The 26,791-nt window shown below is 40.8% G+C and overlaps 1 protein-coding gene across 24 annotated transcripts in view; it reads right to left on the reverse strand.

Moving 5' to 3' along the window:
* Nucleotides 1-26,791, reverse strand: part of DLG2 (discs large MAGUK scaffold protein 2) — a 1,649,366-nt gene that overhangs the window by 246,912 nt on the left and 1,375,663 nt on the right. The window lies entirely within an intron of this gene.

The following is a 26,791-nucleotide window of genomic DNA, read 5'->3' on the forward strand; positions in this document are numbered from 1 at the left end:
ATATGATTTATGGCTGCTTTCACATGAGAACAGCAGAGGTGATTTGTTTCTATAGAGGGGAGGCGGTTTATAAAAACTTAAGTACTGCATATCTAGTCCTTTAAATGTTTATAATCCTTATATCACTAGAGTAAGGAATGGAATCATAGGTCATATAACATACTTTGTAGCTGATGTGGTTATAAATGATGGCTGCAATGACAATCTTACATGGAAACTGAGGTTTAGAGAAATTAAGTAATTGTTTATGGAATTAGGATATGGTAGAGCCAGCTGTTTTTAAGGGAACTCCTTCAAGCTAAAATATGCTCCTAATCTCTTAAAACCCAGGCCCTTTTTCTGTAGTCATCTTTGTTGGCTATATAGCATTGTTAGACACTTCCAATATATCCTCTTACCACTCATTCTCTTTTCTTGCTCGAAAGCCTAGATATTAATAGTTATGAGGGACAACAAGGCAGAGCAGGATACAGTCAGTGGAACAAAAGTACAATTCCCTCATTCATAACTCCCTCCCTTAGTCTCTCTAAAACACACTTGGGGGGCTGGAGCGATAGCACAGCGGGTAGGGCGTTTGCCTTGCACGCGGCCGACCAGGGTTAGATTCCCAGCATCCCATATGGTCCCCTGAGCACTGCCAGGGATGGTTCCTGAGTGCAGAGCCAGGAGTAACCCCTGTGCAGAGCCAGGTGTGACCCAAAAAGGAAAAGAAAAAAAAGAAAAAAAACACACACTTGGCCCTTGAATAGGAAGCTTTGCCATCTCTGACTGAGCTGAAAGGGATGAGAAGGACATGTGATGGAAATCTGGAAGCTTTGTTACAGGCTTGTTGCTACAGAAACTCAGCCAGCTTATCTTCTCTTCCAAGGAGCTTCGAACTTAACACTGGCTCAGCTGGTTCTTGCCAGGTTCGTCTAATTAGCTACACTGCCCAACTGAGATCAGAAGTTGATAGATGAGATTGCATGTTTTCTATCTTGAAGAATATGTCTCTTGTTTCTGAAAGATTCTTGTAGGGTACCAGATCCTTGTAGGGTAGATGTCTCTCCTGGATTGGAATCTACAGATGATAAATGCCAGGTCACGAGGTACTGTCTCCTGGACAGTATCCCAGAACCCAGACATGTTAGCGTAATTTTTGCACTTGTCTACTCACAACTAGAATTTCTGTTGCAAGCAAGAACAAGTATCCCCTGGCCAGGCATAAGGAAGTAGAAACAATGTTTGCATAAGCTGGTACCACTGAATCCTCCCAGCAGAGATTCGGCATTCTCACATTTGCTCAGGGGTTATTCCTGGCTCTGTGCTCAGGGGTTACTCCTGGCAAGTGCCCGGTGAACTGTATGGGATGCCATGAATCGAATCTGGATCAGCTGTTGTAAAGGCAAACACCCTACCCATTGTACTATCTCTCTGGCCCCTCAACATTCATTCTGGCCCCTTTACAGACAAAATACTCTAAGTTACAAGAGGAACTAAATTTTGTGAATTTATGTTTGTTAAAGTATAGGTCTGTAAGCCTAAAATAATTTAGGTCTTTTTGTAATATTCATTAAAAGAAAAAGCAATTAATAAATAACCCTTCTACACACTACTCCCATACTATGGCATGATTATTCTTTATAATTTGGACACAGCACCAGTATTGTGGAATTCAGTGATGGGCAAGATTTAAACTTAATAGCAAATCAGTTCGGCAACCTGATCCCCTATAAATCAGTAAAATGGCAATAATAATTTGCTGACATTGGAGGGTTTGTGAGGATTATATAATAGAAAAGAAGTATTCCATTTATGTGAAATTATTTAAACAGACAATTTTCCCTAGAGAATAGATTATTGGTATTTGCCTAGGGCTGGGTATGGGAGCATGGGGAAGACAGCTGATGGCTTTGGAGTTTCTTTGGGAGATGACAAAAATTTTCTAAAATTTATGGTTGACCAATCTACATATTCAAAAAACCATCGAACCTTCCACTTTAAATAGCAAATACTATGGCATAAACAAAAGTTTTGGCAAATGTCTGGCAAAAAAAAAGTTGTATGGTGCTGGTTTTTAAAACTTAATAAGTTGGTTCAACAAATTCACTTCCTTTTGTGGAACACAAAACTAAACTCTGCTCTGGAAGTTAGAAGTGATCATAGGCCTGATTTCTGACAAAGAGAATGTGAGTTCTCCTCAAAATGAAATGGACCTAGCCCATAATAAACATTCCAGTTTACAAACCTTCTTGTTCTTTTTCTCTCTCCCAGGGTTAGAGCAAATGCATTTTTTTTGACCTTAGAAATTACATGTTGAGGATGAAGGCCCATATGGAAGAGCCTGGCAAGCTACCCGTGGCATAGCTTGTCAAAAACAGTAACAAGTCTCACAATGGAGACGTTACCGGTGCCCACTTGAGCAAATCAATGAACAATGGGACGACAGTGCGACGACAGTGCTACAAGGATGAAGGAGACACAACATGGAAGAAGTCCAGAGTAACTCAGGAGCAATGAGCTAAGTTTGATGACTTGTGAGGAAGAAAATAAGTAAATGTACTTAAAGCATTGTTCATTTTGGGAGTTGACTACAGCTAGAGCTAGTATTGCAACAAATTGGCTATCCTGACAATCTGAACTCTTTTAATGATTTGAAATAAATTAATGGTGGATGAGCTGAAGAGGTTGATTTGGTCTGGAATCAGAGGGCCTGTGGGGAACTGGGGGGGGGTCTCATAACACAACACTTCCTTCAATTTTCTGAAATCATCACACAGCTAAGGAGAGTTCACAGCTTCAAATAAGGTGTCCTGATCCAGGGAAGCTGAGTCCTTGTTCTGCTCTGCCATCCTTTGCAAAAGAGCCAAATGAACAGTAGGTGATGTACAAGCAGACCAGAAGCAGCAGGAGATGATGTCTGCAACTCTGGGTCTGCCGCAGATCTGCTCTCCTGTTTGCCTTCACGGAGGACATGTGCTTCATCCTCTTCCCCCTTGGTGAAAGGGGAAAAGCTACAAAGCACAGATGTGGCCCCTCAGCTGAGTCCCTCCCCTCACAGTAATTCCTAGTGATGCGGGCTTCATTCTCTAAGTGAGGAAGGCAAAGAGAACTATTTATTCACTCTCCTGGTGAATAATGCCAAACTTTTGATTGCTATTGTCTCCCATTCAGGAGCTTCTTCGTCAGAAGGCCAAGGTCTGAGTCATGCTTTGGGGAAGGTGAAACAAGGATAGGCAACCACAAGCAAAGGCAGCAGAGCGGAAAAGGGATGAAGGAAGAGCACCTCTGAGTTATGAATTCCTCCTTCACGAAATTCTTTTAGATGAAGGTCCATGGTGCCTTCCGGTATTTCTTAGATGGGGACACCATAGGAGCAAAGGTCATAAAAAAGGAAACTGCATTCAGATCTCATAGAAATAGTGAGTAGTGTTTCAAACAATTTACATAAATTACTTAATAGTCCTGCTAACCTTATTAAGTCAGTATCTTTACTTGTGAAATAGGGAAACTGAGGCTGAGAAAGGTGAAACAGAGTCACATTATCATGCTCATTTGAGTGGTAGACAGCAGAACTGGGACTTGATGAGAGATTGATGCCACATTTCTAGTCACTGAACATACTTCTCTTCCCCTGAATGAAACAAATACATTGCTGAAGTAAATGGCTCTTCTACTGCAAAATCCAGGATGTTCGAAAACGACAGTGTCAACTCTTGCTCAGAGCCCAGGCAGAATGTCCTACAAATCTGTTTGCAATCTGGTGTCTGAAGTGCTGCAGAGAATAACAAAACAGCCAGGAGGAAGAAAGAACAAAGACCATTGTCCTGGACCCCAGAGGAGGGCTTGCCTAACCTTGATTCATAAAGTCGTGCAAATCTCAAACTTCACAAATTTTGAATATCAGATCACTGAAAGTATAAATGTGAACTTCTAGAGCGAAAGCACAGCTTTTGGCTGAAAATAGCACACCCCCAGCACAAGAATCATAAAGATAGAAAAAAGAACATGAATCTCTCTCTCTCTGCTTCCTGTTTGCCAGACCATCTCTTTGTCTCTTTTTCCCTTCAACCTCACAATCCCCTTGCCCATTGTTTCTCTCCTTTCTTCTTTGGAAGCTCTATTTACAGCAGATGGAGCAGTAGCATTTCAAAGCTCCTCCCAAAGCCCAGGGGACTCCCATCATAAATAAATACACAACTCAGCAATGGGTAAGTCAAGCAGGAAAGAGCTTACCAATTGAACTGGAAAAATAGCTTAAAATATATTCCCTGGCAAAAAAATCTGAACATCACCCAAGTTTCCTTCAATGAACAGGTAATCCACATGGACTTCTCTTCTTCTTTTTGGAGGGGGGCACACCCTGCAATGCTCAGGAGTTACTCCTGGGTCTGCACTCAGTAATCATTCTTGGCAGTGCTCAGAGGTCCTCTGGGGTGCTGGGCATTGAACCCAGGGCAGCTGCAAGTCAAGTTCCTTATCCATTGTTCTCTCTCCAGATCCACATGGACTTCTTTCAGTAAACCAAGGACTAGAGAGTAGCAGTAGCGAAGTAGTACCAAAGGACTCCATAGAAATATTCAGTGGCCATATCTGGTCTATTGGAATTACCAGTAAGTTGTTAGTTCATCCCATAATTGCTCTGAAATATTTGTTTACCACCCAGGAAAACAAAACACTATTAATGCTGCTTTTCTTTAGATATATTCTCTTCTCTTTAAGTCTGACATAATTCAACTATTATCCAACATGAAAATTAATGTAAAGGAAATAATCTGTTGAGAGCAATCACTGTGAAGGTCTGTGAAACTATATTTGTTCCAGAGAATCAGCATCTGTGTAACCAGTGTTTATTATATGACTTAACCTAGAGGCAGGTTCTGGGAACACAAATATAAATATAATCCTGTCTTCATTCTTAAATTGCTCATGCTCATGGCTTCCTAGTAGAGAGGTGTTAAAACACCAAGACGAAGAAGGACATGCATTGGTGTTTAGTGATCACCTCTGGCGAGTAAAGGACTGTGTGTGGGGAGAAAGAGGAGATGCTGTGTTTCAGTATTGGATACTCTGTCAAGCTTCTTAGAAGAGGATGAGAGGATGGTTTAGGCAGAGTGAACAGAAAGAAAGAAGGCAGACAGCTGGGCACAGTAGCATAGACTAGGTTGTGCTCAGTGTGGATACCTGAACATAAGTACAAAGAGACTCTAAGGGAGAGACATGAGAGGAAGACCTTGGGTTTCTGGGTTGGGTGTGCGGAGCTTTACCATCCTGTAGGTCATCTGAAGGACTGTCAACTCTACCCCACATGTGGTGTAAGCATGAAGAGACTTTGAACCACAGAGTAAACATGATCTGATTTGCACTTTAGAAGATCTCCATGGCAACCTTGTGGAGGCAGCCAGTGGAGAAAGAACATCAGGAGCCCTGTGCAGCAGGCTGGGTGGGAGAGACCCAGTCTGATCCTGGGTAGCAGTAGTGGAGAACATAAAGGAAAAAAAGAACATAAAGGAAAGTAGCACTGTCACTGTAGTACCATTGTCCCAATGCTCATCGATTTGCTTGAGCGGGCACCAGTAACATCTCCATTGTGAGGCTTGTTGTTACTGTTTTTGGCATATCCAATATGCCACAGGTATCTTGCCAGGTTCTGCCGAGCAGGCGGGATACTCTTGGTAGCTTGCCAGGTTCTCCAAGAGGAACGGCAGAATCGAACCTGGGTTGGCTGCATGCAAGGCAAATGCCTTACCTACTGTGCTATCTCTCCAGCCCTAAACGAAAGTATTATAAGGAAATTATACCAAAGTTAAGATGGTAGGAATAGGAGCTAAATGTTACTGAGAATCTAGTCCTTGCTTCAGCACTATGTCTTCAAGTGACCTTAGACGAGTTCTTCCTTTGCAAAATTCTATTTTCTAATCTGTCAGATAATAAGGAGGCATTCTGTGACTATGTAAGAAGCATTTCATGTATTTGGTTATCATTAATACCTTATATATGAGTGTTTGGCCCAAAGAGATAGTACAGGGAGTCAGGCGCTTACATTTGGGTGTAATTCCTGGCACTCCTTCTGGTCCCCTGAACCCCAGCAGGAGTGCAGAGTCAGGAGTAAGCCCTGAACACAGTGGGGCTGGTCCAAACACCCCACAAATCTCCTCAGGTGAGCAGTCAGGAAAGAGGCTTATTCCTTGAGTTATACTTCAGAGAATTTTTCTATGAAAAAGCAAAATGATTGCACAAAGAAGTCAGTGTAGGGAAAGATGAAACTTGAAGTCCATAGACAAATATTTTCTGTTCACACATTAGATGGAAAACATACATTACAATGAACTGAAGAGAAGGAAGAACTAAAATGACCAAGACATGCTTTTTCTCTCTGAGAGGGAAAGGAGGCAGCTTGGGATTGATTTAGCTCAATAACTGCCAAGTGCTTATGGACAGAGTATGCTGCTTGCCATGAGAGAAAACAGAACAAGAAACCATCCACTTAGTCACAAAAGGAAGCAATTATTTCATATTAGAGTTGCAAAGCATCATAAGAACCTAGAGATAAAGAATTTCACCAAATCAAAAGTCCTTTAGCAAACATAAATATACTCTCTGTGATCCAAGACTACAGAGAAGTCTTGAAACAAAATATCATTCTTTTTACTTAAAATAAGGTGAGCATAGGCTGGAAGGGTAGTACAGGGGTCAGGCACTTGCCTTACATGTGATCGGCCTGACTTTGATTCAGAGAACTCCATAGGGTTCCCTGAGACCACCAGGACTTATCCCTGGGTGAAGAGCCAGAAGTAAGCCCTAAGCATTGCCAAATATGGCCCCCCAAAAAACAAGAAAAATAAAATTACAAACAAATTTACTGCCATAGGCAAAGAGTTATATAGTTATTACATGTGACAGCAATAAGACATTTTCTTTTTTCTCTGAGATGTGCACAGTCACTTCTCATAAAATTTCAGCTTGTGGGAAGAGAGAATGTTGGACTCTATTCTTTCTGCCCAGCAATCCAAAGGACTCTGAACAGGATTTAGTATATAATAGGTGCTCAATAAGTTTCAACTACAGAGAATACTATTAAATTTGTTATTGAGCGGAAGAAGATAATTCTTAAATAGTACACTCTTGACCTTTAATTATAGAAGAAAATGTACTTAAAATAAATTACTTTTCTCTAAGAAATTATGAGTAATTAATCAAACTGTAGGCAGCAGGTTTGTTATAATTCTAATTCAAATAATTCTTTTGAGCAGCAGGTCTCAGGAATCAGACAGCCTCTGATTTGCTTGAAGAAGCTTTGATTGATCATACTTTGTTATTAAAAATCAGTATGAGTTCATAGTTGGGAACTCTCATGAAGAGAAATTAAGTATCAAAAAATCTTTTTATAATGATCTAATCTAGAAAGACCATACTTGGGAATGGTACTATTTAGAAAGAAATCCAATATGTTAGGGGTATGGAAGGAAGGATAATTCCACAAACAGCCTATCTAAAAATGTTGCAGACTTGACAAATAAGATATATGTAAAAGGCTTAAAAAAAACTAAACTTGTTAATGAAGGCGGAATTAAAAGAATTATGCCACTTTGATATTTTCTCTGAACAGAAAATCCCAGAATACTGAAATTTAACTGGTAAAAATTATTTTATTAAAGCATCCAGAGAGGTAGTATAGTGCGTAGTGGCCCTCACATGTGGCCAACCTAGATTCAATTCCCAGTACTACTTATGGTTCTGGAGAGCACTGCTAGGAGTAATCTCTGAGCATAGAACACAGAAAGGAGCTAATTCCTGAACACTATGAGGTATGACCCCAAAACAAATGAAAAACAAAAAAGGTAGAACTATGTCAGGTAACTGAAAATCTCTCAACAATAACCAATGCTTCTAAAATATTTGCGAAATACAGTTCATAGTCTCTTCTATCTATGTGTGGGCCACAGGACTATGAAGGGAGCTACCTTTTTGCAAATTTTTGGAGATGAACCATAGTGATTTTGCATATGGACTTTGGTTTCACAGGTTGATTGCATTGGTTGTTTGCTTTGTTATCATCTGGCCTCTGCCATTTACCAGCTATTAAGACTTTGAAACAAGTCACTGAATCTCACTTAAGCCTCCCTCCCCATAATCCTCATCTCTAAGTGAAAACAGTAATGCTTATCTTCCAGGGAAGTTTTGGAAATACATGAGATAAGAGTTATAAACAGCTGAGCACAGTGCTGGATGTATAAGTATGGTAACTATTAGTATTATAATTAGGTCTACTGAAAGGGAAATGTTCTTCCAAAATTGGCTAAAAAACTTGTTTCAAACAATTCTGAGACTAAAATAAAATATATTGGAGATGGGTTTGCAGATATGAGAGTGGGTGTTTCATTTTAATATAATTGTAATGTGCTGAAGAACATAACAGAATCTTGTGTCAATCATGAACCTTTGCTCATAGTAAGATTATTTTTTCAGTGAACCTAGACAGTATGTACTGAGTCTTATAAATTATTACTTTAATGTACCAGTTGGTAACAACTCTCTTCTGAATGTTATTTAATTATTTAATACAACCAGCATTTGCCTAAAAAGTCCTTGGTTTGCACCTACCACAAAACAACTATGTGAGCTATGGTAAAACAATTTTTTTGAAGATCTATTTCCACATCATTAAAATACATATAATAACTTTATTTGCATAAAATGTACTTGTGCAAAATATAATAACTGAGACTGAGAGACAGTACAGGGGTTAAAGTACTTACCCTGTATATACCAACCCTACATCAATCCCCAGTGTCACATGTGGTTCCCTAAGCACTGTCAGAAATGATCTCTGAGCACACAGCTAAGAGTGAGTTCTGAGCACCATAGGGTATGACTAACTCCCTCCCAATAGAAGAAGGGACAAGAGAGAGTGCAGCTAATGAGATATTTCCTCATATGTCGCTAACCTGGTTTGATTACCAGAACTATACATATAGACCCCAAGAACTGCCAGAGTGATCTCTGAGCACAGAGCCAAGATTAAGCCCTGAGCACAGCTAAGTGTTGCTCAACCTCCTCCCCTAATATTTTTTTTAAAAAAACCCACAAAGTATAAAAATTGTACTCTATAAAATGTGTATATAATGTGTGGTATGCATGATTTTAGAATTATAAGATACAGTAATGTTGATATTGATACTGGAGCAATAGCACAGGGGATAGGGCGTTTGTTTGCCTTGCACATGCCTGACCCGGGTTTGATTCCTCCATCCCTCTCAGAGAGCCCGGCAAGCTACTGAGAGTATCCTGCCTACACGGCAGAGCCTGACAAACTACTCGTGGTGCATTCAATATACCAAAAACGGTAGCAACAAGTCTCACAATGAAGACGTTACTGGTGACTGCTTGAGCAAATCGATGAACAATGGGACAACAGTGCTACAGTACTACAGTACTACAGACAGTGCTATTGATATTAAAATAATAATTTCGATGTGTTCTTTTTCAGTGTTTCAAGTTTATGGCAGACTTTACTAAATTATCCTGACTCCATCACATCCTAAATTGCCTTTCAGAGACTAAACTATAAAGTCAGGGTCCAGAGCCAAGCTTTTTTTTTTTTTTTTTTTTTTGGCTTTTTGGGTCACACCCAAAGATGTTCAGGAATTACTTCTGGCAGTACTCAGGAGACCATATGGGATGCTGGTGATCAAATCTGGGTTTACTGTGCTAGGCAAATGCCCTACCCACTGTCCTATCATTCTGGGCCCCAAGAGGGTCATGCATTTTTGAACCAGCCAACAGGGATCGAAATACTGACAAAGGACCACTAAATAGTAAGCACAAATATCTGCAGCTCTTGCTGCTTTAGACTCACTGGATCTTTGATAGGTTGTTTGTGGCTACAGACTAAGAGCTGCAGAGATATGAAGAACTTCAGGACTTACAGTCAAGGCTTGAATTTTCAAGGACTCTTGCAGTTCACTACTCCTAAAGATGTCCAAAGCAGACACCAATGGTCAGTAGATTAGGCTTCAAACCTGTCAGAGAGCTGGATAATCATGAAATGGAGCAGAACAGGGAGCGAAAAGCCTTTGATTGCTTCTATCAGCATCTTCAGTTTTCTGTGACAGAATTGGATTTCTTGGTGTAGGACTTCCCGTACAAGAAGCTTTTCTCCCACACCAAGCACAATCCAAGAATTGGATTTCTTGGTGTAGGACTTCCCGTACAAGAAGCTTTTCTCCCACACCAAAGCACACCTAAAGGCCTAACACTCAAATATATATTTGGGGAGCAGGAATGACTCCTCGGGTTAGGGAAAACTGTTGAGTCTTGAAAATAGCACTGTAGCACTGTCATCCGTTGTTTATCGGATGATTTGCTTGAGCGGGCACCAGTAACATCTCCATCATGAGACTTGTTACTGTTTTTGGCATCCGAATATGCCACAGGGAGCTTGTCAGGCTCCACCATGTGGGCGGGATACTCTCGGTGGCTTGCCAGGCTCTGCGAGAGAGATGGAGGAATCGAATCTGGGTCAGCCCAGTGCAAGGCAAATGCCTACCCGCTGTGCTATGGCTCCAGCCAGAATCTTGGAACTAGGACCCAGAAAAAAATAAAACATAAATATGTGTATATGTGCCCAGGTCTTGGCCCAGAGCCACATGTATCTTGTTTTCTATATAAGTTCCCGAGACTGTGTGCAGTGTGGGCGTGTCAACGAACAGGCATTGCAAGGGTGCAGTTAGCTAAGAGGTGCTGCCCTGCTAGGAACTGCGCCTGGCCGCGGAGAGAAGGTTAGAGAGTCTGGGAAGGCAGAGGAGGTGCTGCTGCCCCCGCCACTGAGTGAGGGAACAGCCAGTGCCTTCCCGGGCCCTAGGAACAGAGCAGCAGAGGGCACTGGCAGCAGACAGGCCTGCTGTGAGGAGATCCTGACACAGAGCAGGCAGCCGCAAGGGGTGGAGACAGTGCATGACTCCGAGAAAGATGCTGGATTCCTTCCCCATGGATGATCTCCTGCTTTGCCTGTTTCAAGTCTGGGATGCAGGGACTCCCAGGAAGGGCAAGGCCCTCCGCATGCATTAGAGGCAGGACACACAGACGCAGGGCATGTGGGTCTGGAACACTAAATAAGGGTGTAGAATCAGCCATATTTGGTGGCATGAAGCTGCCAGAGAAAATAGTTGGGATAATAGCTTTGTAGCAAAAGGAAACTCTCTTTTTCTCTTTACTTGGGCAACATTGTAAGCTTTCTGAGATCTTGTTTCAACTTTGAAATTTGGAAAATAATTTTTCGACACGATTTACATTTTTTTCTCTTTTTTGGTTCCTCTCGGAGAGCCCGGCAAGCTATCGAAAGTATCCCACCCGAATTGCAGAGCCTGCAAAGCTACCCGTGGCATATTCGTTATGCCAAAAACAGTAACAACAAGTCTCACAATGGAGATGCTACTGGTGCCCGCTGGAGCATATAGATGAACAATGGAAGGACAGTGCTACAGTGTTACTAAAAGCACTGGTAATAAAAGAATAGAGGCAATTTCTACATACTGGTATAGAAAGATCTGAAAGATATACCTATTTGTAAAACAATAATATTGCCAAACAGGGTAAGGTATATAGCCTGCTTTTGTGGAAGGTAAAAGATCAAAGAAAAAGAAAACGTTTGGCCAGGGAGAAAGCGCAAAGGGATAAGTGGCATGCTTTGGATGCTAGATGCCCCAAGTTTGGTCTGTGACACTGCCTGACCCGCACTGTAGAGGGTAGACCCTGAGTCATGACAAAGATGGGGAAAACAGAAAAAAAAATTCCCAAAAGAAGTGTTAAAAAGTTGCATGTGAATGCATAGTTTTATGTATTTGCAAAGGAACCAGAAAGATGCACTGTTAAACTTTAAAAATAGGGCTTACCTATGTGAGGTAGACAGGGGAACAAAGGAAGAAAAACCTCAGTGAATAACGTATAAAAATCAATATGCAAAATTTTTAAATAATAAATTTAGGATTTATACATTTATAAATCAGAAATTGCTTTTAAGAACATATGGATAAATTTAAAGAGTTTAACATGTGGTCTAAGTTTATAGCAAGCATGAAATACACTTTAGCAGGGATTTCTCTCCTCTTTAGAGAAAGGTGGAAAATGAAATAGTTCTTCCCTGGCATTTACTTTTTTGTCCATGGGCCAACAAGAGTCAGAGACACGTTGCAGGATGCTGGCAGTTTGTGGACACGTTAAACCCTGATGTCCTGGTTCCCTACTGGGTCATGCAGCCTGATTCCTGGGGATTTACTGGGTCATTCAGGCTACTTCCTGGGGATTCAGGATAAACTGCAACCCAAAAATTGAAAAAGGGAACACAGTGGCCTAAATGTGTGGGAAGGTAGAAAACTGGAACTCCAACAGAGACCAGAGTCCACAACTCCAAGAGTTAGAAATAATTGTAAAACAAGCATTCTTTTTGCACAAAAGTCAGATCAAAATGGATTAAAGACCTCAACATCAAACCACAATCCATAAGGTACATTGAAGACAAGGTTGGCAAAACTCTCCATGATACTGAAGCTAAAGGTATCTTCAAAGATGACATGCAACTGATCAACCAAATGGAAACAGAGATAAACAAATGGGACTATATTAAACTAAGAAGCTTCTGCACCGCAAAAGATACAGTGACCAGAATACAAAGACAATCTACAGTATGGGAAAGGATATTCACCCAATAGCCATCTAATAAGGGGTTGATATCAAGGATTTATAAGGCATTGGTTGAACTCTACAAGAAGAAAACATCCAACCCCATCAGAAAATGGGGCAAAGAAATGAACAGAAACTTTCTCAAGGAAGAGATATGAATGGCCAAAAGTCACATGAAAAAATGCTCTACATCACTAATCATCGGGGAGATACAGATCAAAACAACTATGAGATACCACCTAACACCACAGAGACTGGCACATATCCAAAAGAACAAAAGCAACCGCTGTTGGCATGGATGTAGGGAGAAAGGGACCCTCCTACAATGCTGGTGGGAATATCGACTGGTTCAGCTCTTTTGGAAAATAGTATGGACGCTTCTCAAAAAATTAGAAATTGAGCTCCCACTTGACCCAGCAATACCACTTCTGGGATTATATCCTGGAGAGGCAAAAAAGTATAGTCGAAATGACATCTGCACTTGTATGTTCATCACAGCACTGTTTACAATAGCCAGAATTTGGAAAAAAACCTGAGTGCCTGAGAACAGATGACTGTTTGAAGAAACTTTGGTACATCTACACAATGGAATACTATGCAGCTGTCAGAAAAGGCAAAGTCATGAACTTTGCATATAAGTGGATCAACATGGAAAGTATCATGCTAAGTGAAATGAGTCAGAAAAAGAGAGACAGACATAGAAGAATCGTACTCATCTGCGGAATATAAAAAAACAGAATGGGAGACTAACACCCAAGAATAGTAGAAATAAGTACCAGGAGGTTTGCTCCATGACTTGGAAGCCAGCCTCACATGCTGGGGAAAAGGTAGTTCAGATAGAGAAGGGAACACCAACTAAAGTGTGATTGGAGGACCCGCTCGGGATGGGAGAGGCATGCTGAAAGCAGACTATAGATTGAACATGATGGCCACTCAATACCTCCAATGCAAACCACGACACCCCAAAGTGAAGAGAGAACAAATGGGAATGTTCTGCCACAGAGGCGAGGTGGGGTGGGGGGGATGGGATGGGGGGTGGGAGGGATGCAGGGGTCATTGGTGGAGGAGAACAGGCACTGGTGGAGGGATGGGTACTCGAGCATTGTATGACTGAAACACAAGCACAAAAATATGTAAATGTGTAATTGTACTCACAAAAATATGTAAATCTGTAACTGTAAATCTGTAACTGATTCATTAATAAAAAGATAAATTAAAACAAAAAACAAGCATGCTTTGGATTAAAATTTAAAATAATGGACCAGAGAGGTAGGAGGTAGGATGGGAATAAACCACTGAGTCCTGACAGTACATATTGAGCCTTGCCAGGAGTAATCCCTGAGCACACTAGGTGAGGCCAACCTGCAGCCCCAAATATAAGATGACTATATGCCAATGAAATGTCTCTTTTGTTATGTGTTTTTATATGGGGGCCATACCTGGCTGTGCTCAGGGGACCTTATGAGGTACAGGAGATTGAACCCAGGTCAGCTGCATGCCAGGCAAGCACCTTACCAGCAATACTATCTCTCCAGATTCTGAAGTATTTTTTTCACTTCTGAAAAACTTCCCATGCCCTAAGACATGTTTATGTATGTGTGTGTGTGTGTGTGTGCGCGCGCACACACACACACACCATAACTTTGGTGCCTCAAGTAAGAGCACTCATCCTGGTGAAAACGTGTGTAAAGCCACCCAACAAAAGGGCACAAACCTAGGTGAGCACTGTGGCTGAATGTTTGAGTTTTACATCTAAAAATGTGTGAACACCATATCTGGGCATGTGTGCAAAGCCTGATCATCCCAACAATGAAGGGAAGGTGGAGCAATAATGGGAAGGGGGAGTTACACATGTCTATACAATTGTCATCAAAAACAGAAAAATCAGCACAAGGCATATTGGAGCCTCAAGAGGAAGGGATTTGGGGCTGGAGCAATAGCGCAGCAGGCAAGGTGTTTGCCTTGCACGAGGCCGACCTGGGTTCAATTCCCAGTATCCCATACAGTCCGCCGAGCACTGCCAGGAGTAATTCCTGAGTGCATGAGCTAGAAGTAACCCCTGAGCATCGCTGGGTGTGACCCAAGTAAGGAAAAAAAAAAGAGTAAGAGACCACTGCTGAGATGTGACCCCCCGGGGGCCGCACGCGTGTGCGGCTCCTCCGCAGCTGCACCTGCGTGAATCCAGACCCAGCTGAACCAACTACAACATGGACTGCTCCTAGCAGATTGTTTTCAGCCAGAGAACTAAGCTGCGACCCCATGCCCGCCCAGGAGGGGAAAGGTATTTCTCTCTCTCGCCTGTCCCTTCCCGGGGATGAAGGGCGTGGGGACCGGACCACCATATTATGACGACCACAGATGGGGTTTACAAGCTTGCAATGATCGAATATCCGGAACAAATCTCCCTGGACTTAGTTGTTAAAGTACAGAAATCCAAAACCGCGCTGCCGCTGAAGCCACGCGACCTCATTTCCCTTCACAACAGGTCTGACTCTAGTGGGGTGCTCCTAACAATAATGGTGAGGATTGTGTTGAAATATTGAATGTAACCAAAGTAAATAGAAAGTAAAGTGAAATTTATCAGCTACAAGACGGGGGGGGGGTGCGGGGGTGGGCGGGATGGGAGGTGTACTGTGGTTTTTTTTTGTTGTTGTTGTTTTTGTCTTCGGTGGTGGGATATGGGCACTGTTGAAGGGATGGTTTTTTCAGCATTGTATGACTAAGACTTAAGCCTGAAAGCATTGTAATTTTCCACATAGTGATTCAATAAAATAAAATTAAAAAAAAAAGAGTAAGAGACTTGGGCAAAGCCATGTTTGAGGGAGGGGTAGAAATGTGTCCAAAGAATGCCATACGGACAACAGTCCCAGAAGGGTAAGAATGGTGTGCAGGTCTAAGGAGATAGCACACACTTGACCTGCATGAGGCTGACCCAAATTCAATCTCTGGTATCACCTACGGTTTCCAGAGGCAGGAGTAAACCCTGAGCACCACCGGGGATAGCCCCAAGTAAGGAGGTGCGAGAAGCCAGCCTGAGAGGCAAGAAGCATCTCAAGCAGCACCGAGAGGGCCAGGAGCATCATCAAACAGGCTGGGTAGAAAGACATTTTTGTAATTTGGTGTAATTTACAACTTAACCTCTCGAATTAGATGAGAAATGGCATTGCCTTGCTAGCTAGAATATTGTCTCAAATTGCTCCATTATTATTATTATTATGATAGAAAAATAATTGTGTGCTACTTTTGCAAGGCTTAAGAGAGATCTGCCCAAAGAGTGTTTTGTCTGATCTTGCCAGGAACGTAGCCTGCTTTGCAGACTTGTCAGCAAATTCCCCACTTTTTTTTTTCTTTAAAGAGCTACCAACCTTCTCTTGAAAAGAAAATTGATTTGATACAAAAGGATTAATGGTTAGTGTTTGTTAAAATATGAAGTTTTGGAAGGAATATAATAAAATGTAGGAGATTCAGACACATCTTCAAATGCTTAATAACAGTTTGCACTTGGAAATTTATTTTTAATCTTATGAATCTCAATTTCTTTATGTATATGGTGGTAGGATTTCATTTGCCTCATGAAGTAGATTAATGAATACCAAGCCTGCCACAGTTACAAAAAGAATGACTATAATTATTGCTTGTGAAAATCAAGAAATGATTTGGACTATAGTCTTGGGAGAGAGATATCTGAGTCTGTTTAGAGAAGATGGACAACAGTTGTCAGGGGAGGTGGGAGGAGAGAGCTCAACTTGCCTTTCTAAATTTTGTCTTGCTCAACTAAAGTTTGACTCGGAGAAAACTCTGTATCTCTGTTAACTCATGTTGGCAACACTCTGACCTCTCTCTCTTTCTCTCTCTCTATCCATGTGAAAACTTCTCTTACCTCTCTTACCTCATGCATTTGTTCATGCACCAGCAAATTTTAAGCACAGCATTTGCTTTCAGAAGGTTCAAGTTACTTAGGAATGAAATAGAGAAGTGCTAACAGACGAGGCTGGGTAAACATGGGCAAATTTTCTGTATCTGTACAAATATTCTCAGAATAGCCAAAAAAAAAAGGAAACATAGTCTGTTGGTAAAGAATTGTAGTTCTTCTCAAATGCATTATGAATAATAATATAATGATCCACTACTTCAGTCCCCAGTGAAGAAAATACAATGGTACATCTGTACTGTTCCTGCATTTTATAGGCAGGACAGAACTCTCATTCATCCCCAGAAAAGCCACCCACTCTAGCCATTATATACCTACATGGTGAAAACGTACTACTTTTGCAGTCCAAAATATATTTATGATGTACATCATTAAATATGGAATATTAAGGGAATCTCTCTAAACATATAAATCCCATAACTTGATCTTGTAAACATACTGATTACAAAAATAGTGACCTAGTAGACATAAAAATCTCAGCACAAACGTTCTTCTCACATTCCAAATAATCTATCTCTTTTCTTGCCATCTTGAAATGATTACGTTTCAGGATCATAAAGATGGACAGCAGGTAAGGCATTTGCCTTGCACATGACTGGCCTTGTGTTCCATCTCTGACCCTATGTAGGGTCCCCAAAGTTCTGCCAGTAGAGATCTTGAGCACAGAGTCATGTGTAAGTACAGCTGGGTGAGGCCTAAACAAACAAAAGCAAACTAAACACCTACTCCCCAAACCTTTAGATTTTAGAGAAAGCAATCATAAATTACCACATCATCTAATAACTCATGAGACTAATCAATCAAACTAAATTTAAGCACCAAAATTATTTTTTGAAAGAACAGCTGGAAACAAAAGTGAAGCTTTTCCTAAAGTCACACAAATAAAGTCATACACACTAATTGCTAACCACTGACTCCAAATATGCTTTACTCTCTGTACTGACAACACTCTTATGTGAATTTAAGAAAAATTTCTAAATCAATAAAACAAGATGAAAATACATCTACACAATTCCGACTTCTGTTACTACATTTCCTTTTCTATTTGTGGGGTGAAGGAGCACATCCCCAGGAAGCTCTCAGGAGGCCTGAGGACCCCTCTCAGTGGTTCTCAGCCACTCAGACTGGTGGGTCAATATTAGGGCCTGAGGAGACAGTGGTGCTGAGGGGATGGGGACCTGGAATCGCCTCAGTAGACCCAGCCATGCTGGAACCTCTCTCGGCCACGTCAGGGCTGGCCATCTGCAGGCCATGTGCCTTACCACTATACTATCTCTTTGGCCTTAGGTTGGATTACTATTTGGGAGGGAAGTCACAGACTCATCTGGCAGTGCCTATAGCTTATTCCTGGCTTTCGACTTAGGTCTCATTACTAGCAGTGCTTTGGGGATCACATGTAGTGCTGAGAATCAAACTGGGGTGAGCCAGTTGCAAGGCAAAATCCCTTAGCTCTGGCCCACGTAAGCATCATCATCATTATTCAGTGAAGCAAGGTAGTTTTTATTTAACACAACTTGCTTAGAAATATGTGAGAGGAGAGGAAGAGAGAAAATTTGTTTGAGAGAGAACATAGGCTTCTCCAGAGTGGAAATAGCAAGTAAACATAGATACAAGCAAGCAAGACAGGTGTCCAAGGGAGAAAATGGCTTGATGAGCAAGCCCCAATTATTATTTTATAAAGTATTAAAAAATTCACAGATTCCCTTGGTAATGAATTTTGTGATTTTTTTGCATAGTCTATAGACTCAAAAGATTTGTTTTATATGAAAAACTATATCTAATGCTAAGAAGGCAAAGAATGGTAAATTTGAGTCATTATACAAATAACCAAAATTTCTGTTACTTGATTAAGTTCTTATTCTGTGTCAGATATTGTTCGAGGTGCCAGAAATACCAAGGTGTTTGCAAGTGAATTAGAACTTCTGTAATGCTATCAGAGGACCTATAAAAGTAGTGACTAGACAACTGTTTAACAGAGATATTCAAGAGGGATTCCAACTATGGAGGTAACAGAGCTCTAGCTGATCTTTTCTGGTCTCTCATTTCTACTTTGTCATTATCATTCCCTCCTTACACTCATTTCTATAGTCCCCTGTGAACCAGAGTCTGAGCAGAAGCTTGCATGTGACAGGTAGGTCATTTTGAACAATGATTCCAGGAGAAAGGAGCAAGGATCCAGGGAAAACTAATGTGGAAGGAAGGAAAGGCAAATACTGGGATGTTCATGGGTCATGTTACTGTAACTGGAGCTCAATTTGCCAAGATTTTGAAACTTTTATAATGAAATCAGAACTAGAATGCCAAGAAATGGTGGGGGCTCTACTCATGAGCTCCCTTCCACTTCCAAACGCCCAACTGTCAAGAGTTGCTTCACGAGCAGTCCACTCCCTTGAACTTCCAGTTTTGTGGATGCCAGCATGGTGAGTAGATTTCTGGGCAGAAAGCCTAGAAAGGTGTGGCCGCCAGGAGGCCAGGTGGTGTCAGATTATGCCTGCTTGAATATGGTTGCAGTGATGAAGGCTTGAATTATTTTAACAGAAAAGACATGAGGTGTGGCATTAAGATGGCACCACCCCTAAGATGCCTTTGAGTCACAGAAGGGTGTGATGATAACAACAGTAACCAACATTCATTGAGAATTATCTGCAACATTTACATACATCTTCTCAATTCTCCAGACAATCCAAAAAGTAGTTTCTACATTCATCTTTTATAGCTACAAAGAAACAGTTCCAGGAAGCTAAGTGGCTGGCCTGTTGACACCACTAAAGTAAAAAGTGGCCCTCTATGTAGGATAAAAAGGAACAATAGCAAGAGAATAGACAAGGTCAAAAGAAAATACACTGAGACTGTAGAACTGAGTCCCAAGGGAAAGGGAGAAGAGGATCAGAGGGAGGGAGGGGACCTAACCGGTTACTGATAATTTAGTGCTGGGTGTGATAAGATACCATATATTCAGAAGCATAAAACATGTTGCTTCCATTAAAAAATTGAGGCTTGTAAGCCAATATTACCCCCATTAAAAAATATCTACAGAGCCAGAGAGATAGTGTAGGAGGTGCTTCTTCCTTGCAGGTGGCTGACCTGGGTTCAATCCCCAGGATGTCATATGGTTCCTTCCTGGGGACCCTGAGTACAGAACCATCTGGTATGGTCAAACAAAACAAAACATAAATGAAATGGAAAAAAATATCAATGTATAAATAATTAGATAAATGGTGGTCTGGACATAGTACTGAAGACTGGTTGCAGAGCCCAAATATAATTTCTCTCTTTTTCTCTCTCTCTCTCTCTGAATCAAAGAAAGAGTACCCAAAGGTTTTCAAAGGAGGAAACCAGGAAGTGGGAATCAAAGTGCCCCATAGACTTGCTATTCCTGTACCTCTTTCACCAGGGTGAGTGCCTTACTCATACACTTTCACTCCAGAACCTTGAGTGCAAGACAGCAAAGCACAATGCTGATTGAGTCTCTGTGTGTCTGTTGCCCACTAGACTAGTGTTTCCTGAGATTGGAGACCATGTCTTATTTATCTTTATTTACTAGCATTCAGCATGAGTTTAATGAATATTGCTCAACTTTAGTAGAATGAAATTTTGTAGGTAGCAGAACACATCATGTAGATTTTTAATTAAATGTGCTGGCTATGAACCTCACCTTTGATACTTACTCCTATATGATCTTGACAAGCTATGTTTCTTCTCTATCAAAAGTAATTATACTAATTGAATTTCCATCATAGCACTTTGAAGATAATGAGATAGATAAAAGCATTCATCACTATAGTCTAGCTCATGGCAAATGTAATAAACATTAGTTACTACTATTGCTATTGGAAATTGTGTCATTTTAGTGTGCTAACACTAGAGCATTCCTAGAGTTAAGGAGTTTTATGATATCCACTGTGGCACATGTAAGAAAAGTTATAGAACACAAAGTACCTGGAAGATGGGCAGTATGTGGCTTACAGCAGGTGTTCAATAAATATTTGTTGGATGTTAAATAAGTATTGAGCTGCATTTGCTTTTGGCAAGAATCATCAACCCACACATTGGAAATGAGTAAATGCATTATAGGCTGCTAAGTAACATCTGACAGGGAGAAAAAAAAATCTGTATCCCAACTTATAGCTATAAACAATGTTCACATATATAGCAACTACGTAATCAATGAAAAGTATAAAACTATTAACTAAGGCCAGAAATTTGAATTTATTCTCAAGACAACTAATCACATATTAACACATATTTGACCCTCCAAATTAAGTATTCTGAAGCTAGAGTGACAGAACAGCAGATAGAGTCCTTGTATTGCATGTAATAAACCTGGGTTCAATCCCTGGCACCACGCTTGGTCCCCTGAGTACCACCAGGAGTGATCTCTGAGTGCAGAGCAATGTGTAAACCCTGATCACTGCAGGTTTAAAAAAAAAGAAAAAGAAAAAAAAGGATCTCTTGTATTAGTTTTTGGTCAAAATTGCTTATTTCACAAGTTCTCTGTCTTATTATTATTATAAAAGTAAGTACTTTTTTAAAGTACTTGTTTAGTTATTACTTGATATTTAACTTTAGAGGTTGAGATTTACATTCCTGCCATCATTTGACGAGCTATGGACCCCAGATTTCTGAGGGAGAAACTGGATAGTTGAAGGTCAGTGTTTGAAACAGCAGGCAAAGAGAGGTTACTCTGGTTTATGCCAAGGAGACCCAATTTTTAACAGAGCTCTACCACAAACTAGCTGAGTGACCTTGAGCAAATTATTTCCTGACCGTCTGTTTTTCATAATTTAAAATACAAGATGATTAGTATCTATTTCCTTGGCCTCACTGATGACTTATTACAAGAGCATATGCAGAGCGAGAGCCTGACACAACTTGTGCACTCAGCCACAGCTCTTTCCAAAAGATGTGCTTGAGTTCTGGGGTAGCCACAATTAATATTCATTTTCAGTCTTTCCTCCTAAATCTATAATCCTTTATCAAGAAAGGCTTTTCCTGAGAAAAGTGAAAAAACAAATTCTCAAATCTGAATGCATACAATTGAATATTGCAAAGTAATTTTTTTTTCACCAAAATTGCTCATTGTAAAGTTCAGTTTAACCTTAGTGTGCTTCCTGACTCACTGATCAGGGCAAGCCTTTGAATCATACTGATTGGACGGTGATCACAAGTGATTTGATCACCATTGTTATAATCACTATCCTGGCATTGCTAATACTCTGGACTGCCTGGGACACTTGGTAGCTGAGCTGAAAGTCAGAATTTAATTTAGCTTTCTGAGCATCTGCAAGTTTTGTTTTTAACAGAGAACTTCAGATTACATAACTGTCTTGGCTTTTGCTTCAGAAGGTGAACCTTGGCTCTCTCAAGTAGCTCTTAATACAGGTCCTCAAGAACAGAGAGCTGGCCAAAGCAGGAAGCAATTGTCTCTGAATTCTTATAAGTGCACAGTATGGTTCCTGACCTCTTTATATATTTGGCAGAAGAAGCAGGAGAAAGATAAACTTCCACTGGAAGGAGAGACTCAGTTGGAAATCTAGACTAGAGAACAGGGGATGTCTCAGTGGCTAATGGGACTATCTTGCAAATTACGAAGCCCTGAATATGCCCTCTCCCCTCTGGCCTCACTACAGGCAGCTATCTGCAAGCCCTGAAATCCAATGTGACACTCTTGCCCACCTAATGAGCACCACAGTTAAAACATACAAGCACTACATGGAGTGTATATGTAACCTCCAGTCACCAAAACAGCATCAGCGGAGTTCCTGTGTAAGGACATAACTGTTTAAGGACAGTCATGGAGTTTATTTACTGAGGACTTAGTCTAGTATCTCAACTTCAAATCCTATGTTGTCAGGCTATGCGGTGGGCTCATATCATGTCAAAGAAAACAAAAATATAAAAAGATGGTAATATAAGCTATGATAATAAATTTAGCACTGTAACACTGAGCACTGTCGATCCATTGTTCATCAATTTGCTCAAGCGGGCACCAGTAACGTCTCCATTTTGAGACTTGTTATTGTTTTTGGCATATTAAATATGCCGCAGGTAGCTTGCCAGGCTCTGCCAGCGGGCAAGATACTCTCAGTTGCTTGCTGGGCTCTCTGAGAAGGATGGAGGAATTGAACCTGGGTTAGCCGCATGCAAGGCAAACCCCCACCTGCTGTGCTTAATGTTATATATATATATATGTATATATGTATATATTTGCATATATATATATTTTCCTTTTTGGGTCACACTCAGTGATGCACAGGGGTTACTCCTGGCTCTTCACCCAGGAAGTATCCCTGGTGGTGCTCAGGGGACCATATGGGATACTGGGAATCAAACCTGGGTCAGCCACGTGCAAGGTGGCTGTGCTACCCGCTGTGCTATTGCTCCAGCCCCAATGTTGTATATTTTAACTATAGCAAAGTATACCCTGGAATACAATATTATACTAATATAGTAATATAGTTATGTACATATGCACATAATTATCATTAATAACATAAAAAGTGCTATTCCTGGAGAAACAGCTCTATGCAAAAGATGATCTCACTTATTCTAAAATGTCATATCTGAGAGGTAGTTTGGTTCCTAATATTCTGCACAAACAGACCACCAGCAGTCTGATTGTATAATCATGGCCTCAACAGCCAGTTCTCACCCCACTCTCTTTCCTGGACTGGGCCATCCAACTGTGCAATTCAAAATCACATGCACTTTCTTCTTGTCTTGGGAAAGTGAGATGAACACAAGTCCAGCCCATCAAATGTCAAATGGGGTGTGGAAGAGAGGGAAGTGAAAAGATGGCCTACAAGTAATAGAAGGGCAATGCTGGAGGGTTTGGGGCATTTTGTTGGAGATGAATTGCAGTAACTCTACTCCTCACAACCGTAAACATTAGGGCCAAAGAGATAGTGCAGCGGGAAAGGCGCGTCCCTTGCACATGGCTGGCCCAGGTTTGATCTCTGGCACTGCATACGGTCCCTACCAGGAGTGAAACCTGAGCAAAACTAGGAGAAAGCCGTGAATAAATGTGGGGTATATCCCCCAAGAGAAAAACCAATAAACATCAACAATATTGTAGTCTCTGCTTTTAGTTACCCAAAATAACAACACATTTTTTTTTCATTTCATTTGGACCAAACCCCAAAGTGAAAATGAAGGCAGGAGAAACAATTGGAAGGGAAAACACAAGTCCAAAGAGGCACTAAGCATCTTGTCCCAGAGATTCTATTCTGCTGATGCAGTGACACTTGCCCAACTCTCCCATCTCTGTGGCCTCATTTGCTGCTGAAGGAGTTCTTCTCAGGCAACAAGATGACGTATGTTTGGAACTTGATGTCAAATGAGTCATGTAACAGGCACCAAGCACAGATCAAGTTCACCCTGAGGGAGCTCTATGAGTCTCAAGTCATTTTTATATGCATTCTGAAGTCACTGCAGTTGACACCCTCAGCTGACTAACAACCCAGGTATGACCAAAAGAACTGTCACACTAGTTGGCCCCTACAGCTGTGAAGGAAGTTATGAGCAGAACCACCTAATGGGACACCAAGAAGGTCACTGTACAAATTCCACCTTGAGACTCTAGTCAGAGATAGCAAAATAGAAGCCTGGGGGTTTCCATCACTTGACTTGGAACTGGGTTTTACAGAAAGGTTTGAGATTCAAGGATGGGACAGGGGTTGGTGGATGAGAGGCACAGGCCAGTAGCAACTTAATAGAAGTTTCTTAGAGAGACAGAAACTCCAACCCTCATCCCACAGTTTATAGGATCAAAACCTGCATTTCAACAGGCCTCAAGGATATGCCTATTCATGTTAATATTGTATGGGATATACACATTCTTATATTTTTGTTTGTTTGGGGGCCATCCCCAGTGGTTTTCAGGGCTCTGTGACTTTTGAATCTGTGCTCATGCATCACTCCTTGTGGAACTCTGGACCCAACGAGGCATCAAAGATTGAACTCAGACCATTCATGCACAAGGAAAGTCTTATCCAGCCACCCCATTCTTACTTTTAACAAATGTAGTAGAAAATGTTTAATTGCTAACAAAATTATCACGCAGAACAGAAAAAGATAATTGAATTATTTTAAAAGTATTTGTAGCTTTATTGGATTAGTCAAATGAAAAGTTTCCCGCAATTTTTCTATTTTAATCCCTATAACAACCTTTAAAAGTGTATCCATCTCTTACTACTGTGGTTATTGTTATATCTCTGGAATCAGGTTCAAAGTTCCAACACTTCAACTCTAAATCCCCAAATGTTCCCTGTGCCTCAAACTACCACACCAAGGTAATTCAGATTACTTGAACTTGACCTGAGACTCAAAATCATGGTTGAGGTTTGTACCAGACAGCCTTGTCCAGAGCAGAGAAAAAAGTACACAGGACTGGCAGGTAGAAGTGTTTTCACAAAAGCCTGAAGAAAATACTTCAGTGTAAGGTTCACATTTTCACCAGAATAGAGGAAGAAAGAATGAAAGAAAGAAGGAAAGAAAGGTAATGATAGAAACACACCCATTCTTAAAAACTGTCAAAAGATTTGAAAATTAGTAGCGGCATAAAGAATGCATTTTCAGAACAAATTATTCTTTTCATTAATAAAATTTTTATTATAGATTTTAATGTGCAATGGTAGGTAAGCTTCAAACATGAGAGATGGAAACATTCCAAGTGTATGAGTCAGGGTGCTTGCCTCGTAAAAAGCCAACAGAGATTCTACCCCCAGGCCCCAAAAGGTCCCCAAAGCCCCACAAGGAGTGATTCCCGAGTCTAGAGCCCTAAACCCTAAGGACTGCTGCTTTTTTGGTTTCTCAAAAACAAATAGTTAATTTTTATATAACCATTTAAAAAACAATAAGCAAAGGGAAGGAAAATTGAGGGGAAAGGGCCAAAATGTAGCTAAGAGGAAAGAGAAATGGTGGAAAGACAATTATTTGAAGGGTTCCAAACTTTTGAATATCTATCCCCTACTTTCACACAAAAGTTCATCTCATACTTTCATAAATCTGGGTAGTAGATATTGTGCCATTTCAAAACATCAGGGTACTAATACAAGTATAGATTAAGTAATTTGATTAAATTTACTTTGATAGTAAATCAAAGAACTGAAATTCAAATGTCTAATCCTTTTCAGCCACATGTGAAAGTGAGGTGAGTCAGAAGCTTAGCCAGGTTTATTAATTCTCTGAAGGTGTTTTTACATTTGTAAAATGAGATAATATTGGAATGCTAATGGTGCAGTACAGTTAACAAAGACCGGCTATTGACCATTTGAAAAGGGTTGGATAATATACTAACTACTGATAACTATAATTCTACCTCCTCCTAGCCCCTGGTTCCAGGTTACAGGAACTCTTGGGATTTGATTAAGTAGCCTCGAATCTGTCAGGTATTAAACATTTCATAAACGGAATGGATAATGTATCCCCAATCAAATTACTAGTGCAATTAGTAAATGTTAACTTAAATGAAACCCAGTGTACAATTTTTTGTTTGCTCTGTTTTCTTTTGAAGGAGGTCACTCTCGACTCGAGGCTTTGTGCTCAGGGATTACTTTTGGCAAGGCTTGGAGTACAATATAGGGTGGGTGCAGAGGATCAAACTTGGGTTGACTGTAAGGCCAGTGCCCTACCTGCTGTACTAACTCTCCAGTGCCTCCCTCTCCCTGTTTACAATTGTATGACTAAGTTTTATCTGAAAGTACAACCACATTCAGAGAGTAAAATGAAGTTTTTTATTCACAAAGTGTGATCCTGACAGTATATCATAGAGAAGGAGTGGAAGTAGTCAGACCCCTCTACCCTCTGACCAACGAGACTTATTACTGCCCTCCTTCCTGTCCATTCTGCTCAGAACAAAGTGATTCTTTTTCTAATGGCAAAATTGATCCTATTGCTTTTCTGCTTAGAACCATTTAACTATTCCAATATCTTCAAATAAAGATGAAACCTGAGCTGAGCATAAAAGCCCAGTTCCCTCCTTAGTTAACAAGGTCCACCAAACACTGGTCTAAACTCCATTTGTTGAAATAGGCTCGCTTCCCAGACAAAGCATTCTATCACCCTGTCCTGCTTCTCTACTTCCTCTTCATTCCACTCTGTGTGGCTCATATCTCAGAGCTTTGCATCAGTTTTGATATTTTTTCCCCTGAGCCTTCTCTGATTTGCTAGGCTGAGAGAAGAATTCCTTCTTTGGCAGCC

This window comes from Sorex araneus, chromosome X, assembly GCF_027595985.1.
Source record: "Sorex araneus isolate mSorAra2 chromosome X, mSorAra2.pri, whole genome shotgun sequence".
NCBI classification, from domain to species: domain Eukaryota; kingdom Metazoa; phylum Chordata; class Mammalia; order Eulipotyphla; family Soricidae; genus Sorex; species Sorex araneus.